The following is a 19,981-nucleotide window of genomic DNA, read 5'->3' on the forward strand; positions in this document are numbered from 1 at the left end:
CAAAGAGCTCCCAAAAACCCTTTGAATCCCAATAGTCTTGGCCCTCAAAGTCCAATTTAAGTTGTGTCGTGGATTTAGGTTGTGGGGTGACAATAAAACCCTGGCAGATGCATTGTTAACCTCCTCCCCCCGCCCTTTCCCCATTTGGGCCCTCCCTCTCCCCCCTTCCCACTAAGGACAGGCGATCGGGAGGAAAAGAAGGACAGAGAGAAGAGAGTTGGAAAAATTGAACATGTTTTACTAATGCTACTAATAAGAATAGAGAAAATAATACAAAATATACAAAACCAATCTTGAAAGACTCAGCAACTGCAGAGTCGGCACCCGAAGTCCTGGATTGAACTCTGCAGCCAAGCGGAGCTGGATTCAGTCTCTCACTAGGCCTCAGTTCGCAGGGACGACTAGCAAGGTCCTCTCCTAATATCAGCCATAAGCAGAAGGGACGAGATCCTCCCACTTTTATATGAAGTATTCACATGAATGGAATGTTATACACAGTTGGTCCATTTCTTGGTCACCTGTTTCTCGTTGCCCCTCTCACGAGATGTCCATCCATGTTTATCAATAACTTTGCATTCCATTGCTATGTTTGCCAAAACATGTATCTGGTACTCCAGGAAAATGCAGCTAATATGAAGGCTTTAGCTGACAGGCAAATTCACTAAAAGAGAAACTTGTTTCTTGACAAAACTAGGGCAGTTGTCCTAGTGCTTTCGTAGTCTGTGCCCCTGTCATGATGGCCATCACCTCCCTGGGGCTGATGCCAGGAGTTGCTTTGGGGTCCAGCTGCGGCCACCAACAGAACGGGCATCACTCACATAAAAATGTGTATGAACTCTACAAATCCTATGTTTTATTTGGACTGTTTGAAAAGCCAAAGCAATCGTATTTGAAGTCCTCTAGGTTTCCTCATCTACTTTTAGCTCTGTCTTCCGGTACACTAACTTTTTCAAGAGACAGTCCTTAACTCAGTGACTTCATGACAGCATTCCGTTCTCTCATCCCCTTCCAAGACAATGTTGAGAATGGACAGATAATGGAAAGATGCTCACACAAGCAAATTTTGGGCAAAGGACCCCTGCAAGGTTTTTAGTTCAGGAGAAGCGTGGTTCTTTCACCTGTTCAACAACAGACGTTAAATTAGGTGCAGTCACTGCTAGACTACACATTTGCCGTTCATCGTCACAGAAGGTGGGTCCAGAGCATTTGTGACCTCTTTACCGATGTGGGTACAAATCTAGGTGAGATCCATGGAAGCCAGGGATCTTTCAGTGGCATGAGATAAATGCCGAGCTCACCAAGCACAACGAAAGTGGTGATTTCTCTTTTTGCCATTTCTTGTATGCTGGGAAATGGTTGCAGTGCTTTCTCTTTCTGTATGTCCCTCTGTGCCTCTTCTTCCTTTTTCTTCCTCTCTTTCGAGTTTTGTGCCATTTTTCACCTTTTGGAGAGACGTTTAAGAACTGGTGGGAAAGCACAGCTGTTATATGAAGCGATGGCTCCAAGAGCTCTACAGCTGCCATGGCACATGAGAGGTGTACTCCATAAGCTCTTTTCCCTTTCTCTCCTTCACTAAAGAAGGAATCACTACTAAAGGTACCTTTACAAAATTATCATTCTCTCGTTTTTCAATTTTTTTTACAGTTTTCCCATTTTTTCTCTCTCTCTCTTTTTTTTTTTTTTTTTAGTTAAGTTACCAAACTGACCAAAATGCAAAGGCCCAAGATGCTGGTGTCTCCCCAAGAGGCAGACAAGTTCCACGTGTCTCACTTGAGTCACAAGTATTGATACACCAAATTCTGCAGAATATACTAACCCACCTACAATGCTGGGGTCACCACGTGTCTCACTTAGGTAGTATCTAAACCAAAGGAAACAAAGAAAAGTGCCTTATCCCTATTGATGGAGTCTTACCCACGTCCTGAGCTGGTCCCACAGCATCGCCCTTTGCATTTGAGACTCAGCAGAACGCTGAGCCAGGCGCTCCTGGAGCGTGCACGTTTCTTCCTCCAGCATGTCCGTCTCCGTGCCTGCACTTGTGTGTGCATCCAGAGTCTGCAAGGCGTGAGGGGCACGGCCGTGGGCACTGTCGGGCACGGACACGTGTGGGGACGCTTCCCAAGCGCAGGCACAGCCAAGCTCTCTCACACGGAGGACACGGACACACACGTGCAAATGGTGGTGGAGATCAAAAAGTCTTTATTGGGGGGGCACTCTAATGGGCAGCGGCCCCTCCCTGACCACAGGGAGGATCCTTCCCACGGCATAGGCCACGTTGTTGTAGGTCTCCTCACATATTGTGTTCAACACGAGGTCGCAGAAGAGCTCGAGGCCAGTCCAGGAGGCAAAGAGCACCACAGCAGCAAGAATGAAGATGACAGCGAACTGGGGGCTGGCAAAGAACATGTAGAGTGTCCTGCGGGGCAGAAGAGGCATGGGAGACAGGGCAGGGTGGACGCCTCGCAAGCCCCTCTTGATATGGGGTGCAGGGCCCTTTCCAGGAGCCCCACAGGCCTCCTCCCCAGCCGTTTCTCATTGCTCCCTCGGGCAGGCTGGGACATGAGACTCCGCAAGCCTGGGAAAACACCCCGACCCAGGGAAAACTGACGCCGAGCACTTCTCAGCTGCAAAGACCACAGCCGGCCAGCAGTCTGGCTTATGAGCCCCACCGATTGCAGCAAGTGTCCAGCTCATCCCAGTGGCTGCCCAGGAGCGGGCCCTGGGGCACAGGGGACGCAGTGGGGACACTCACTGCAGCCAGTACAGGAAGCCGCATCTCCTCGCCAGCGAGTCCTTCTCCTGCAGGTCAACAGAGGACAAGGACGCTTATCAAGCACTGGTGCATGGTGGGGACACATGGAGTTGCACGGTGCCCCTGGCCCCCGCCTTGCGCAGGAGCTCCTTGTGTGTGGCTGGGACCTCCGTGGACCCTCTCCCCAGGGACACCCCCGCTGGCAGGGGGACAGGGGCTGGCACAGGCTCTCCCACTTACCAGCTGTTCTTCCACCAGCTCCGGACGTGCAGTCTGTGCTATCTCAGACTCCTTCCTCTGCAGTTGGCTGCGGGCAACAGGGCTTGGTTGGACAACTTACAGAGCTCCACGGCCACGCAAGGGGTCCCCTTCCAAACACACACCACCCCAGGCAGGGAAAGGGCTCCTCTGTCACACCGCGTGCTGCACGTTCCCCCCACTGCGGTGCCTGCACCAGCATTGGCAGCCCCATCATGCGGTGCTGCAGAGACACCCTGGAGACACGTGTGAGGCCAGGGGCCCAACTCACCAGGCCTCTAAATACTCCATCTGCTCTTGAAGATTGCTTATTTCCTGGAACAGTGCCTGGGAGAAGGAAGGGTTGTGAGTGCCTGAGCCCGCTGCGGCCCTCCGCCAATCCCCCACCCCAGGGCCTGCGGGCACACAGCCCTTTCCCCCCAGCCCTTTCGGCATTACCTTGGTCTCCTGCCGCACAAAGGCCCCAGCCTCGGCATAGCGCTTTTCCATCTGCTAAACAACAGGTGCACCACGCGGGCGGCTGAGCTGGGACCTGGACACCCCTGGTCCTTTCCAGCCCCAGGGCCGTGCCCACTCAGGCCTCCTTCTCCCCCCTACCTGCTGTGCCTCTTCTTGCCTTCTGGCAGCCTCCTGTAGAGCCTGGCACTGCTCCTGGGGGAGAGGAGGGGGTGAGGAGCCGCCATCAGGGCAGCAGGGCACTGCCACCAGTGCGCTCCCCTGCCATTATGGCCTCCCAGCTCCCTCTGGGCACCTCCTTTGCCCTCACATCCCCTCTCCTCCCCAGCCCTGCAGGCGCTGTGGGCAGACACAGGGACCCCCACGCCCCACTCGGGACGCAGTCCACGTCTGGACATGGTCCTGAGCAACTGGCTCTAGGTGAGCCTGCTTGAGCAGGGCCACGAGGTGAGACAACATGATCTCCAGAGGTCCCTTCCAAGCTCAACCAGACTGTGATTCGGGGAACTCACCTTACACTTGCCCAGCAGACTCTCCAGCTGCTGGCACTCCCGGCGGCGGTTCTCCAAACCTTCCACCGCGGCAGAGGTCTGGGAAGAGGAGCCGCACAGAGGCCCTGAGCCCATGACACAGCCCCAGCCACCGCAGCTTGTGGACGTGGGCAGGGGAGGGGACACTGACCTCCGTGCTCAGCTGCATGATGCTGTCCTTCAGCTGCTCCTGCTTCTTTGCCTGCGTGGGGAAAGGAGGGCTCAGGGGCTCAAGTCTCGCAGCCCCAGCCCCCGGGGACAAGAGGACAACTCCACACCTACCAGACGCCGCAGCATCCCCCTTTGCATTTGAGACTCAGCAGAACGCTGAGCCAGGCACTCCCGGAGCATGCGCATGTCCTCCTCCAGCATGTCCATCTCCATGCCTGCACTTGTGTGTTGGGACTCTGCGAGGCGTGAACCGCACGGTCGTGGGCACTGTCGGGCACGGACACGTGCAGAGACGCTTCCTAAGCACAGGCACAGCCGAACTCAGAGCACAGAGGACACGGACACACACGTGCACACTGCAGGATGCCCAGAGCCTTCCACTGCACAGTGGACACAGGACAGGTCCTTGGCAACTACTCTCCAGACTCCTGCCCAGCAGCACCGAAGTTCTCCTCCGGATGCTTGCCCACCTCCAGGAGCAGCCCCTTTTATCCCCGCCAGGGCACCTATGTCACACACCCACAGTGACATCACAGTGACACGGCCAACACTGCCCATGGAGATGTGGCCATCACCTCCCTGGGGCTGGTGCCAGCAGCTGCTTTGGAGTCCAGCTGCGGCCGCCAAGGGAACGGGGCATCACTCGTGGCACCCACTCACAGGAGTGCTCCTCTAATGGAGCGTGCACGTGATTCGCACTTCTTGGCATTTATTACATACACCTATTGCATATTCATTTGTTTCTACTGCTTAGTTAATGCATTAAACAGAAATTATTTCCATAACCCCGCCCTTTGCCGGAAGTCCATGTTTGGTAGTCGAGAGTTTTCATCAGGGGTCTCTGGTGGTCCCCAGGGGTCTTCGCAGCCTGCTGCCCCCCCGGTGATGGCTTCTTGACCTCATTTCTTGAGCAAGCATATTGTCATTTTGTACTGCTACTTAGCAAAAGCAATGTAGCTCTTTCTTCATTTGGTGCGACATTCCGCTTTCCCAGCTCACAAGCCAACGACATCCCGTTTGCCTCAAGTCCAGTCTCTATAGAGCTGTTGTTGCTCTCTCAGGTTTCTGTTACATTACGCCTAGTCTTGTTACCTTAGGCCTAGTCTTGCTCCATTATGCCTAGGGGCTTCTAAGAGAGTTCTGTTCCTCTTATCAAGGGAAAGGAGGGGTCATGGGCTCAGTCCTCACAGCCCCAGCCCCCAGGGACAAGAGGACAGCTCCACACCTACCAGACACCACAGCATCACCCTTTGCATTTGAGACTCAGCAGAACGCTGAGCCAGGCGTTCCTGGAGCGTGCACGTTTCTTCCTCCAGGATGTCCGTCTCCGTGCCTGCACTTGTGCATCCAGAGTCTGCAAGGCGTGAGGGGCACGGCCGTGGGCACTGTCGGGCACGGACACGTGTGGGGACGCTTCCCAAGCGCAGGCACAGCCGAGCTCTCTCACACGGAGGACACGGACACACACGTGCAAATGGTGGTGGAAATCAAAAAGTCTTTATTAGGGGGACACTCTAATGGGCAGCGGCCCCTCGCTGACCACAGGGAGGATCCTTCCTACGGCATAGGCCACGTTGTTGTAGGTCTCCTCACACAGCGCATTCAATAGGAGTTAGTAGAAGAGCTCAAGGCCAGTCCAAGAGCACCACAGCAGCAAGAATGAAGATGACAGCAAACTTTGGGCTGGGAAAGAGCATGCAGAGTGTCCTGCAGGGCAGAAGAGGCATGGGAGACAGGGCAGGGTGGACGCCTCGCAAGCCCCTCTTGATATGGGGTTGAGACCCTTCCAGAGCCCCACAGGCCTCCTCCCCAGCCGTTTCTCATTGCTCCCTCGGGCAGGCTGGGACATGAGACTCCGCAAGTCTGGGAAAACACCCCGACCCAGGGAAAATCTTCATCTGTGCTGGCTGATCCGGTAGTTTAGGTTTCATATTCAGTATGAACTGAAGCTCTTCAAGCAAAAAAAAGGAAAAAGCTGTGGATGTTGTGCCCTGAGACTTCAGTAAAGCATTTGACACTGTATCCCACAGTATTCTCCTGGAGAAACTGGCAGCTCATGGCCTAGATGTGTGTTCTCTTTGAGGGATAAAGAACTTTTATATTTGGACTCAATGATCTGAGGGTCTCTTCCAACTGAAATGCTTCTATGATTTTAAGCAAAACTGTGGCTGCTTTGGTGACTTCGCCTGATATTTCTGGTTCTCTGGTGGTGGGTGGTCGCCCTGGAGGTTGTCTGAGCTCTTTCCCTGCACTTTTCCCTTCTTTTCCTTTCACTGCCAAGGACAGCACTGGAACTGCCACCTGGCCCATGTCTGTGCCCAGACACTTGTCCTTCTTAAGGGCAGGATCTTATAACCATTCCTAGAATGGTTCTGTCTCCTGACGGAGACAAAGGTTAAAAAACCTCCAGTCGTCTCTTTCCTTGGGTCAGGGACTCATCTGAGCATCCTTGGAGACTGGCGGTTGGACTGTCTGACCCTGGCTAGTCCTGTCCAGGCACCTCTTGTTTACCAGCAGGATGGGATGCATTTGTATTGAAGAGATTTGCATTTCCACTAGGTACATCATTTATAGAGCCTTGTAATACTTGGTGCTACTTTGTCAGGTTTCCGTCTCTGTAAGATGACGGTCTTCCTTTGCTACTATGGATTTCCTTTTCTTACCTCAGTCTTCACAAATTTTGAAATTCAATTGTAGAGAACTTAGAATCATAGACTCACAGAATCATTGAATCACAGAAACAGAGGCATAAGCTGACAAAGCATTTCCAGGTGGCAATCACCACTTCAGCTTGGGAACTGCTTCTCTGCACCGTGCTGGGATGAGGTCATTTCACAGCCGCATCCTGTCTGTTTGTCTATGTCTGTTCTCACACCTCCTGTGAAAGGAGCAGGCCTCCTCTGAACCCCAAGACACAGCCAAAGGAGGAAGGAGTCTGTGGGATGAAGCGGTGTTCCAAAGGCTGTTTTCTGGGAGAGCAGCAACCAGACATGGGGAAAGGAGCAGGCTGTCGTGATTCCTGCTGCCATGGGTGCCAGCTGCTGAAACCAGGAGCAGAAACACCAGCTCTCTGCAGCCTCTGGTGGGAGTTCTCCACAATTACACCGGCACAAATCCACAGGCCATCTGCAGCAAGGAAAATGGCTGTGACACTCGCTGCTCCCGTTCACTGGCTGAGGAACTGGTGCTGTCAGCAGCTGTTGGACACGAGAAGCCTTATAAACAGGGGAACTTAGTGGGTTATTGAGTCCATTGCTTGGCAGGTCAGTCCCTTCTACACACGGCTTCTCCACTGCTTCCAAGGATGCCCGAAACCGAGCTCTGCTCACACATACACAAAGCCCAGCGCACGGGCACAAACGCCTCCAGCAGGACAACCACCTGCCCACCTTGGAGAGGTTCCTGCTTTCTCATACCGTTGGGAGCAGGGACAAGGGCCGGAGGTGACAAAGTTGCACTTCAGCCCAACTCCTTTTATTGACTGGCAGCAGTGACCGGGGCTGATGCCCAGTTGTGTCCCCACCAGACCTGTGGCAAAACCAGCTTCGCCTCCTGCCTGCTCTGCCCTGGCTGTGGGTGAGCGGCTGCGTCAGGATTTCCTGGGCAGGAGGCACCACCGACATGGCCCTGGGGCTGCGTGGGCCCATGGCCGTGCCCCCAGAGGCTGGTGACAACCACAGTTGGCGGGGGACAGGGAAAGACTCAGGAGAAGGGGAAGAAGGCAGCACCCAGAGAATGTGTCTGGGCTTTTTCTTCCCCCAAGGGAAGCTGCAGCTGCGCTAGTGCTGCCGACGCGGCGGCCTCTTGTGGTGACACACAGGTAGTCGTCTCCCCACACAGAAAACTTGATCTCTTGCATCTGGCCTCTGCAGAGTGGGCAAGTAGATGTCCTTTGAGCCCAGGATGCAGCCCAGGCAGAACTGGTGCTGGCAGGGCTGCACGAAGGCGACGGCCTTCTGAGCATCGCGGCAGATGGGGCAGCTCCGCGCTGTCTCGCTGGCCATGCTTGTGCTGTGCAGCGGCTTGGGGAGAGCTGAGGAGGAGGAGCTGCTTCCCCTGGCCAGCGCTGGTGCTGCCCAAGGTGTTGAGCACTGCCAAAGGAGAGAGGCCACGGTCAGGGCTGTCACATGGAAAGGAGGGGAGGGGAGGGGAGGGGAGGGGAGGGGAGGGGAGGGGAGGGGAGGGGAGGGGAGGGGAGGGGAGGGGAGGGGAGGGGAGGGGAGGGGAGGGGAGGGGAGGGGAGGAGAGGGGAGGGGAGGGGAGGGGAGGGGAGGGGAGGGGAGGGGAGGGGAGGGGAGGGGAGGGGAGGAAGGAATGCCCAGGCTCCTGGACAAGAACACCCTCCCGCTCCACTTCACCTCAGCAGCTCCTTGATTTTCCGCGGTAAGGTATCCTTACAATACAAAGAGAGTACTTCTGCTTGCAAGTTGCAGTGCTCTCCCCTTCTCTATGTCCCTCTGTCCCGCTTCTTCCTCTTTGTTCCTCCCTTTCTGGTTTTGTGCCATTTTTCACCTTTTGGAGAGACGTTTAAGAACTGGTAGGAAAACTCCAGGAAAGCACAGCTATTATATAAAGTGATGGCAGGAGCAAGTTGCAAAATCCTAATGCCAGTAGTTCCTTTGAGCTGCAAGGGTGCAGAGGTAAGTGGCAATATTCTAATACGGGCTACCTCCGCTCTGTGGCTTCCAAAGCTCCACATCTCCCCACTAGGTAAGCACCACCGTCTACCTGCCAAATTATCAAATCCCAATATATTTGCCTTGTAAGGACTCCGGGCAACTTCCACAGCCATCATGCGCTTTTCCCCAGGCAGCAAAAGGTGGGTTTGAGCTGAAGGACATCTCTCTGCTACACTCGTTACACCTACTCTATTGATGGCTTCCCTTGATGGTTTAATCCCGAGTCTGTCAGCTTGCCGCCTGTTCAAAACACTGGGCTGTGCGCCCGTGTCAATTAGAAATTTTACACTTACCCGCCTTGAACGGACGGGAATACCTGTGTATGGTTCTTTATCACTGGACCATTGGCAAGACAATACAAAGCGGGTGGGGCGGTCCCAGTTCCCATCCGCTTCTACTAGTTTTTTGGCTCCCTTTGTGAGCATAGGAAAGGGTTAATGTTTCCCTCGCCCTCAGGGAGGGGGACGGTTACCGGTGCCTCCTCTTTGTTCTCTGATTTTCCCTCTAAATATTCCATCAGCTCCTGTATATGCTCAGTGGAAAGCTTACATAGCAGTGTTCGAGGCACACCCAGAGCAAACGCGCGGCGCCAGAGGCTGCTCCGCTGCACGCTGCTGCTCTGATCTGACCGGCAGCCCAAACGCTCCGGTTTCTGTGACGGGGGAGTGGGGGCGGCCCCGGAAGAGGCTCGGCTCGGCTCGTCTTCCGGACCGTCCAGCTCCTGCATGGGTCGGGTCTACCCACCCCGTCTCGTGCCCACGTGTAACCACATTGTGTAAAATTTCCGCCCAGGTTAATACATGCTCAGGAGGGCTTCGGGGATTTTGCTCACTATGATCGATAGCCCCCTGAATTTTCTCCTTAAGGGACTCGACATATATTTTTAAGGCATCCGGTAATCCTTTAAGAGGTGGCCGAAGGTGGATCGGATCCACCTGCACCGCCATAGGGGGGGACTGTCGGCCTCTTTCATACATTGCTTGTATACAAGCCGCCTTTTGAAGTCCCTCAGCAAGCTCTGATAAACCTTTTATAACAATTGTAACTGGCTCCCCACGTTCCCTGGGATCTATACCACCAGCCCAGTAAGCTACACGAGATGTGATGGACTGATTACCGTCCGGACCATCACTTAAAAATACCCCTGGGCCCCAGAAGCCTGTGGCCTCGTCCTTACTCAATAATATTCTGTCACCCCTGGTAAGTGAAACGCGCCAAAGCTATTCAGTCTCTGTCTCGCCCGGCTTGCGTGAGAATTTAGTTTGTACATCTCCTAGCCCCAATTCTGAATATGGCGTGCTATGGGTAGCCCTGAGTGCATTTGTGCCTCGTCCTTCCATATGTGTTTCAGTTCTAAGAGGATGCACGTCCTTTGTTTCTACTACCGCTTCGTCAACACTGTTTTCAAAATCAGTATCTTTGTCGAGCAGCGGGGGGGCTGAGGGGCACACCTGAACTGGGGGGACGCTAGGGGAAGCTCTTGTATTCATTAACAAAAACTCAAGTTTTTGTTCCAAAAAAACAAATCTCTGTTCTAAAAACTCCGATCGTATGCTTTCCGCAAAATTCATGTATTAGAGTGTTATAGTCAAATATGACTCAAACACATTTAGAATAACTTTTATTAAAGATAAATGAGCAGAACAGCACTGGGCAGCCGGGAAGTCGCTGCTCCACACAAAGGCACGCAAGGTGAATTGATTGCAGCACAAAAGTGCTTATATACCCTCTGTAAGTACACGCCCCCGATCTTCTTCCTGATTGGTTAGATGGGTTGCTATGCTGTCAATCAGTCTTCCCCGCACAGCGAAGCACATTCCCCCCTACCTAAGCACACAACATTTTTGCCGCCAAAACTGGCAAAACAGGGTGTGCAACATCTTGCCCGCCAAAAGTTGCAAAGCAGAGTATGCAACCTCTTTCCCACCAAAACTTGCAAAAACAGAATGTGGCAAACTGTAGTGATAGAACATGGCAGTTTAACATTTACACAACTCAGTGAATCGTCAACTACTAACATATTCTTGGTTTGATTAGCAAATTTACTTTGGTTATGCCATCTATAACAATCCCCCTTTTTCTTTTTACCCTTTAATTTGCTGATCAAAGCGGGTTACAGCTTCTCGTGCTGCATTTAAGATAGGATCATTCTCATCTTTTTCCGAATACTGTTGTCTTATTACCATGAGTTGTACTGCATCGATTCTATTTTTAACAAAGGTTAAGAGCTTATTTCGAATACATGGTCCAGACGCTAAAACTAACATTAACATAATCAAAGGCCCTAACAGAGTGGAAATCAAGGCCGTTAGCCAGGGTGATTGATTAAACCAGGATTTGAACCATCCTTGTTGAGCTTCTCCCTCTTGCTTCCTTTGTGCCAATCCTTCTCTTACTTTGGCTAAGGAGTCTCGTACGACTCCTGTGTGGTCAGCATAAAAACATTCTTCTGCTAGAGCTGCACATACCCCTCCTTGTTGCAGAAATAATAAATCTAACCCTCTTCGATTTTGTAAGACTACATCAGAGAGGGAAGTTAAGGATTGCTCCAGATAAGAAATGTAATAAATTTTGACTCGAAATTAACTCGAATAACAGAAATTTATTCCCGATGGATTTCAACGCAATAAGCAAAAACAGCGCTGGGTGGCCGGGGAGTCTCCGCTCCTCCAGTGGTACGTGCGGGAAAAACTTCTTCCGAACTTTTTATAGGGCCGACAGTCCCGGGTTCGTTGCTCAGGGTGCTACGTCACTCGTTCTTTCTGCGAATGTGTCCTCTGTTGTCAGGCAGTTAATCTCCTGTCTTCTCACCTACCCCTGCCCCTCCACCTTTAGAGGATCGAACATTTAAGGCAATTGCATAACAAAGGGCAGGGGCTTCCTGTGTTGCACAATAACCCCTGAGCGTTTCCTTTTAAGAAGCTTTAATGAACAAACATCTCTAACTCTTAGAATTGTTTATTACACCTGTAGTTTAAGAACTACCTGTTCTTCATATGGGTTTCAAGGAAATATACCATCAGTTTCTACTTGGCAAGGAAACCACTACTTCACTGCATTTAGGCACTAGGGTAGATACAAAAACAGCTGAGGATATTGGATAGTATCCATTTTGCAAGGAAGAATTTTGATAATGTTTAATAACATTACCAAGAAATGTTAACAGGAGTAACATGGATTAAATGTCTGATGGCCATCTGTAATAAGGACATGGAGACAGTATGGCCAAAATAATGGTATGTTTCACTCAGTGTTTTTCTTAAATCTAAATTAATTACTAAATATATATTACAACATCATTAGTATTACAATATATGCCGCATTTACTGACCTCCTATGGACTATGCCACGAACTTTAAAGGCTACAGGCTGGCTATGCTTGAAGATACTAGATCAGGTTGACTACTGAAGAAAGCTAGAGCAGAAGCATGGCTAGCATGGTTAGATGTCGACATCTTTCAGTCATCAACTGTACTAACCAACATTCTCCTTTTTTTGTGTGGTATTGCATGAATAAAAGGGTACTTTTTTGCTAGCAAAGGGAGAGATGGTAACTGTCACTTATTTTAACAATTGCCAGTGGAGGCAAAAATACACCCAAGGTGAAAAAGAAAGTTTTGCTGTAACTTTCATCTTTTGAAGAGTTCAATAGTTTCCTTAAAGGCAGCTATTTCTACTCTTCAAGTAGAAAGTGATCATAAGCTAATAACAAGCACCCTTCAAAAGCTACTAGTATTAGCCTAAAATGCTGTCATAATACATTATGTTTTTTATAATTTTTTTTAATAAAGATATATGTACAAAGAGGGTTTTCCCACCTCAAAACTGTGCTACATATAGCATGTGGAAATGGCACAGGAAAGTGAGCTTTTAGTCAGAGAAAAGCACACAAAAATAGAAATCCACACTAAATGTTAGCCAGTTCAGGTTGTGCACTAATTTAAAGTCTCCAGGGTTGAGAAGAACCTGGTTAGATATTGCTCGGGATAGACAGATTGACAGTGACAAAACCAGGTGGTAAAAAGGCTGTAGATCAGTTGGAGAGCCCCTCATAATTTTTGGGTGAACTCATACTCTGTGCTTTATCTGAGAATACAAGACTGCCTAATGAGCATTTATTTAAAAAAAAAGATACCCAAACCAAAACACCAACAAAACAAAACAAACCATGCAAACACACACACAAAACAAACAAACAGCCACAAAAAACCCAAAATAAACCAAAACAACACAAAAAAGAACCATCACCTCCCACCCCCCAAAAAAAATACCAACAAAACCAAAACCAAACCAAACCAACAAACAAACAAACAAACAAATAAAGAAAAAGAACCGACCCCAAACCCCTGAAACAGAAAGCTGTATCCAGAAAAGAAGAATTTACTAGACACATCCCTGGCTTTACAACTTGATAGGCGTCTCTTATACATGTGAGAATGTAAGGCAAGCAGTAAACAATCGACTTTACACAACTTTTTTTTCTTAGTTTGCAGAAAAGGAAGAATTTCTCTGCTCGCCTACTCTTTTCCATAGATTAGTTTTTGTTCACTTCATAGGAGATAAACACAGGTCTAAATAATCTCACAAAAATCAGTGAAGGATTTGAAAAGGTTTGATACTACCAACTGTATCTTCCCAGGCAGTATACCTGCAATGAATATGTGACATTTACTTTGTTGGTTTGTGGATTTTATTTTTTTCTCATGGCAAGGTGAGTACTAAATTTCTATTCCAGTGTTGTGCTGAACAGTAGAAACTGCAGATGATGTTATCCTGATGCAAGAAGAGCAGAGACATTCTTGAATTTAGTGAGCTTGCTTCATACATTTGCCACACACTGTCGCTGCTCTGCAGTTTCATTTTTAACTTGTGTAATAAAATTATTAGAAATGTGTTTATCCTTTCCACTCAGGTACACAAGAAAAACAGAATTCAGCTATGACAGTGAATCACAGTGACAGCACCAGCCTAACAGTAAAACTGAGCTGGCTGTTAAAATCACTAATGCTACTGAAGGAAGTTGCAAACAGGAAATAAAATGTATGACCAGTCATGTCTGAATTAAGATACAGTTCCACAGAAGGTCTTTTTGTGTCTTGTCAAATTGCTTTATGTGAAGATGAGACCTGTGGTCCCAAAATTACCACAGGCAGCAATGATGAGATAAATAATCAAGAAAAATTAATCAGGCAAGAGTCAAATCCTGTAACAACTAACAAACTATCTGAGAACTAAAAACTTGATAGTTTAAAGATCAGACTAATTCTATATGTTGAATAATAGCAAATTATATGTATCAAACAAGCACATCTGCATTCAAATGCCACAAAAGATGAAGATTCAAGAATATTCTTTTAATATTCAAGTGCAGACAGGCTGGAGAGGGTCCAAAGGAGAACTGCAAAGAGTATCAAAGTGCTGGAGAACCTGCCTTACAAGGAAAGACTGAAGGAGTTAGGTTTCTTCTCTCTCGAGGAAATAAGGCTCAGGGGGGACCTTATCACAGCATTCCAGTACTTAAGGGGTGGCTAAAAAGAGGACAGAAGCTTTCTCTTCACAAGGACCCACATGGAGAACACAAGATGCAATCCGTACATGCTGCAATGGGAGAGATTTCAACTCAATACAAGAAAGAAATTTTTTACAGTAAGATCAATTATTCACTGGAACAACTTCCCTGGGAATGTAGCAGAGTCCCCTTTGCTGGAGATTCTTAAGATGTGGTTGGACAGGGTGATAGATAACCTCATCTAGGCACTCTTTTCCATAAGATGTTGGACCAGATGTTCTTACGAGGTGCCTTCCAACCTGGACTTTTCTATGAATTTATGATCTTATAATAATATTGCAAATGTCATGTATAGGCGTTCAGCTAAACTAATTTTACAAGGAGTTGATTGTAGACTCAACATTTCATAAAGGTTGAGTCACCACTGCATTAATTAAGGAGTCACCACTAAGGCAGTTTCAGTTATTTTTCACATTTTGTATAACATCTTTCTGAAGACAAGCTTGGTAGTTGGTGATATCTACAAGTGATCAGCACCAACAAGACACTAGGGGGTACTTTGTATTAAGATATCAATTCTTTGTTTTTATATAAAACCATAACTTGTGCATCATGCTGGAAATGATTCAATTTTTTTTCCACATGTATTATAACTCTCTCCAAAGGAACCTGCATAATTCTGTCAGTTTTAACAAGATGAAGATTCCACATTGAAATTGAAATATATAAATGGCCAGGAATCAGAATTTTCTGAGAGAAGCTTTTGGTTGACAACTGTCTTTAAATTTCAAGATCATGCTCTGTGTAGTATACCAAATCCATGCTTCAATGTTTATCATGGAATGAGAGCTAACAATCCACCTTTGTATGCCTGCCATTTTTATTCAGCCAATTGTTACTCATCTTCATCAGTCAATTGGAATGGATCAACAATAAAGCCTTATGTCCTTTTGTGTATCTGAACTTCAGTGAATATTGCTACAGTAGCATGATCCTGAATAGCAACGCTAAGCACAAAGATTAGCCAACTTTGATGTTTGCTTATTATGGATTTTGCAGGCAGATCATTCCCAAAGGATACTATTTTCTCTCAAAAGTCTGGAAGACTTCCTTTAACTGAGTGGCATTATTCATCTGGAAAGTGAACATGGAAATAGTTTCCTGAGCAGTTCGCTCAGTTGTAGAGCTGAAGTCAAAGGTAATTAGGGTCACTCTGCTGAAAAGCAAAATCTCGGATTAATCAATTTTCTTGCTCAGGGCTTAATCAATAAAATACACATTCTTTCTATAAATGGTGAACAAGATAAGCCTGCTTTCGTGAAAACTATTGGAGTTTTATCAGAGTTCAAGATTAATCACAGCCTGTAAGCTGGGGCAATTCCACTGTGCCTTCATTTGTTGGCTGAATCCAGGTTCACTGCACCCTGCGTTACATTCCAGTTGCTTAGACAACACTTGCCTGTTGACCTCAGAAACTAAAAACATCTGTTTTGTGTAAACATTGTAGACAACTATTTTGCAATAAGTGATAACTCCCACATGTTGGTATATTTGCTTTTTTTTTTCTATTTTATGATTATACATTTTCATTTTAATGTTAATACATTTTGTAATTAACTGCTTGCTGTGGCTACACAAAACTGAAGCAATAATGCATAAATTAGTGTAAATTTGCATGAGATAATCACGCCTCTTCAATATTGCAAAATTTAGCTACACCTAAGTTGCTCTCATCCTTTATGGGTCTGAATAGTCATCTCATGACATTTAAATTAAATGATATTGCTATTATGTGTGCCATGTGGTATAATTTGTATATGTTTTGTCAAACTTATGAGTTTGCTAAAGCAAAAGCTGAGCCTTCCAATATTGTGTCAGGGAAAATAATAGGTAACTTATCATTTTTAATGTCTGTTTTTTATGTCACTCTTTCTGGCCCCGTTATTACTTTTTTAACACACTGCATCCAGATATCTGGCCATGATTAGCAACTTCCAAAATGTCAGGAACTTCACATCAACTCAATCATTTGCTTCCCCTGTCAAACAAAACAAAACAGAACAGAACAAAACAAAACAGAACAGAACAAAACAAAACAAAACAGAACAAAACAAAAAACAAAACAAAACAAGTTGACTGGCAGTTGGCTAATCTGATGCTCATTTACAAGAAGGGCTGGAATGATGATCTGGGGAACTACAGACCTGTCAGTCTAAACTCAGTGCTGGGCAAGGTCATGGTACAGATGAGCTTGAGTGACATCACATGGCACATACAAGTGAGCCATATGATCAGGCCCGGTCAACATGGGTTTATAAAAGGCAGGTCCTGTTTGACCTACCTGATTCTTCTTCTATGACAAGGTGACCCGCCTAGCAGACGACGGGAAGGCTGTGGATGTTGTGTACTTAGACTTCAATAAAGTATTTGATATCATATCCCACAGCATTCTCCTGGAGAAGCTGGCAGCTCATGGCCTGGATGGGTGTACTCTGTGGTGGATAAAGAACTGGCTGGATGGCCAGGCCCAAGGAGTTGTGGGAAACACAGTCCAATCCAGTTGGTGGCTGGTCACGAGTGGTGTTTCCCAGGGCTCAGTATTGGGGCCAGTTCTGTTTAATCTCTTTATCAGTGATCTGGATGAGAGGATCGACTGCACCCTTAGTAAGTTTGCAGATGACACCAGATTGGGTGGGAGTGTTGACCTGCTGGCTATACAGAGGGTTCTGGACCAGCTGAATCATTGGGCTGAGGCAAATTACGTGAGGCTTAACAAGGAGAAATGCCAGATCCTGCACTTGGGTCACAACAACCTCAGGCAGTGCTACAGGCTAGGGGAAGAGTGGCTGGAAAGCTGCCTGGCAGAGAGGGATCTGGGGGTGCTGATTGACAGGCAGCTGAACATGAGCCAGCAGTGTGCCCAGGTGGCCAAAAGGTCCAGCAGCATCCTGGCTTGTACCAGGATTAGCATGGCCAGCAGGACTAGAGAAGTGATTGTGTCACTGTACTCAACACTAGTGAGGCCCCACCTTGAATACAGTGTTCAGTTTTGGGCCCCTCATCATAAGAAGGACGTTGAGGTACTAGAGAGAATGCAGAGGAGGGTGACGAAGCTCGTGTGGGGCCTGGAGCACAAGTTTGAAGGTTGTAGCGGTTGAGAGAGCTGTGGCTGTTTAGCCTGGAGAAAAGGAGGCAAAGGGGAAACCTTATTGCTGTCTACAACTACCTGAAAGAAGGTTGTAGCATGGATGGTGTTGGTCTCTTCTCCCAAGTAGCAAGTAATAAGACAAGAGGAAATGGCCTCAGGTTGTGCCAGGGGAGGTTTAGATTGGATATTAGGAAATTTTTTTGACAGAAGGGGTTGTCAGGCACTGGAACAGGCTGCCCAGGGAACTGGTGGAGACACCATCCCTGGAAGTGTTTAAAAGGCATTTATATGAGGTTCTTAGGGACATGGTTTAGTGCTAGAGTTAGCTGAGGTTATGGCTGGACTCGACGATCCTGAGGATCTCTTCCAACTTAAATGATTCTATGATTCTTTGATTCTAAAACAAAACAAAACAACAACAAAAACACCAAAACCCACCAACTCCAAAAATAAACAAACAAAAACCAACCAACCAACCAAAAGCCAAAAAACAATCTGCCAAAATTATGAATTGAAATGGTACTCACATACATGTCTGCTTGTTTTTGAGCATTTTCTGCCTCAAGATACCTCAAATCAATGTGTCCCTGCTTAGTTTAGAATGGCCAGTTACTCAAGCTCAGAAATGTTCCACTGACTACATGGGACCCTATCTCTCTGTACAGGAAGAACAAGGAGACGTCAAAAATCCCTAAAGGTAACTTATCTGTTAAATGTATTCAGGACAACCTGTTATTAATATATACAGACTTCTAGGCACTGAGTACAGCTGTCATCACCACTTTCACAGCTGGAAGAGGAGGCTGAGTTCTTCCAGTTTTCTACAATAATTTAGCTAGAGCCCTCAGGTATAAAACCTGTCTCTCTGTCATCTTCATGTGGGAGGGTAAGGAAGGAATTGACCTCCAAATCTCTGAATCTCTGCAGTGTTTTGAACACCAGCCTTTGGGCTGGACTACTCCTGTTAAACTGAAGCACTCAACAGAAAGGCATACATGAATCATGGGATTAAGAGGAAAATGACTCTCTGCATTTTATCTGGTTAGTCCTTAGTCTGGTTAATCCCTTCTGGTATTTGGCACTCTGCTGGCTTGACTGAAAATGCGTTAATTTTCTTCATGCAGTTAGAAACTTTTCTTTTTCATACCTAACACAGTCATTATTTGGACTTAGTTTGAGAACAAGCAGATAACACCCCAGAACAGAGTTAATGTTTTTAATTGCTGTGGTCTGAAAGCCAAGGATGTTCTGAGTGCTCTGCTCACAGGTGTGAGGCATTGAGGAAGCGTGGCATGGATGGGGCAGAGCTTGACTGACATCCAGGCTGATCAATAAGAGCATTCCAACCCATTAGCATCATGCTTCATGTTTAAGGAAAGTTGGGATCTTCCAGTCTCTCTCTCTCTCTGGCTCTTCTCTTTGTTCTCAGGAATCTGTTTGGGCCAGTTCTGTTCTGGGCATTTAGTTTGGCTTTTTTGCCATACTGCCATTTTGTGGAGGCCTCTGGGCCTTTCTGCCTTTTTCCTCTTTTCTTTCTCTGTTTGGGGCCAGGGTGCTGCTTTCTAGGACTGGCTGCTCGGTGTGGACCAAGTTCGTGAGGTATTGCCTGGAGTATCTTTTATTTTGTGTTCTATTTCTATTTTATATACATATTTACTAGTAGTGTATTAGTATTTTGTTATTTTATTAAACTGTGTTTGTCTCAATCCAAGTTTCTCCCTTCCCTTTTGATTCTCTCCCCTATTTAGGGGAGTGGGGAAGGGGTGAGTGCGCGGCTACTATGTTTACATTGCTAGCTTGGGTTAAACCATGACAGGCACACAGTGCCACAGCTGTTTATTCAAGATTTTGTGATAAGACTGCAAGACTTTTCCCTAGGACAGGAACCAGCACCTCTGTAACCCTTTTCACTGGGCTACAGTGTCAGATGCTTTCCTGGTTACCTTGTGCTTGTTGCACTGCCACCAGCTTCTGCACCAAGTCGAAAGAGACTCTCTGCAGAGAGTACATTTAGTTAGTCTCATCTTGCTCTGCTTTCTTCCAATGTCACAGCTTCATTAGCCTTCATGTGTATTGGCCAAGCATTAACTCAATTTTCAAAGTTATGTTTGAGAGAATTATGTTTAGCTTAAGCAGAACGAACCATTTATTGGTATATGAGAGAGTAGAGAGAAAAGACAAATCAAAAGGGTTATAAATTCCTACCATTCCTAAATGAATAATATGAAAATAAACCATTTCCAGATTGACATTAACCTTGAATTAACAGAATCTTACCTTGGAGATCTTTTCTGGAATTGTGCTGCGTTTTCTTCTGAGGCTCTCCAAGGTAGATTCTGAGTTTTAGCATATGCATATCCCCAAATAAATTATCTGAAACTTGTACAATTTAGTGTCTCAATAAAAAAATTGTCTTCACTTAGAAACTTACTGGCAATTTGGTGCCAAAGTTAGGTTAGCATAGCTAGATGTTGCCAT

Source organism: Streptopelia decaocto, assembly GCF_964273445.1.
Source record: "Streptopelia decaocto genome assembly, chromosome: Z".
NCBI lineage: Eukaryota > Metazoa > Chordata > Aves > Columbiformes > Columbidae > Streptopelia > Streptopelia decaocto.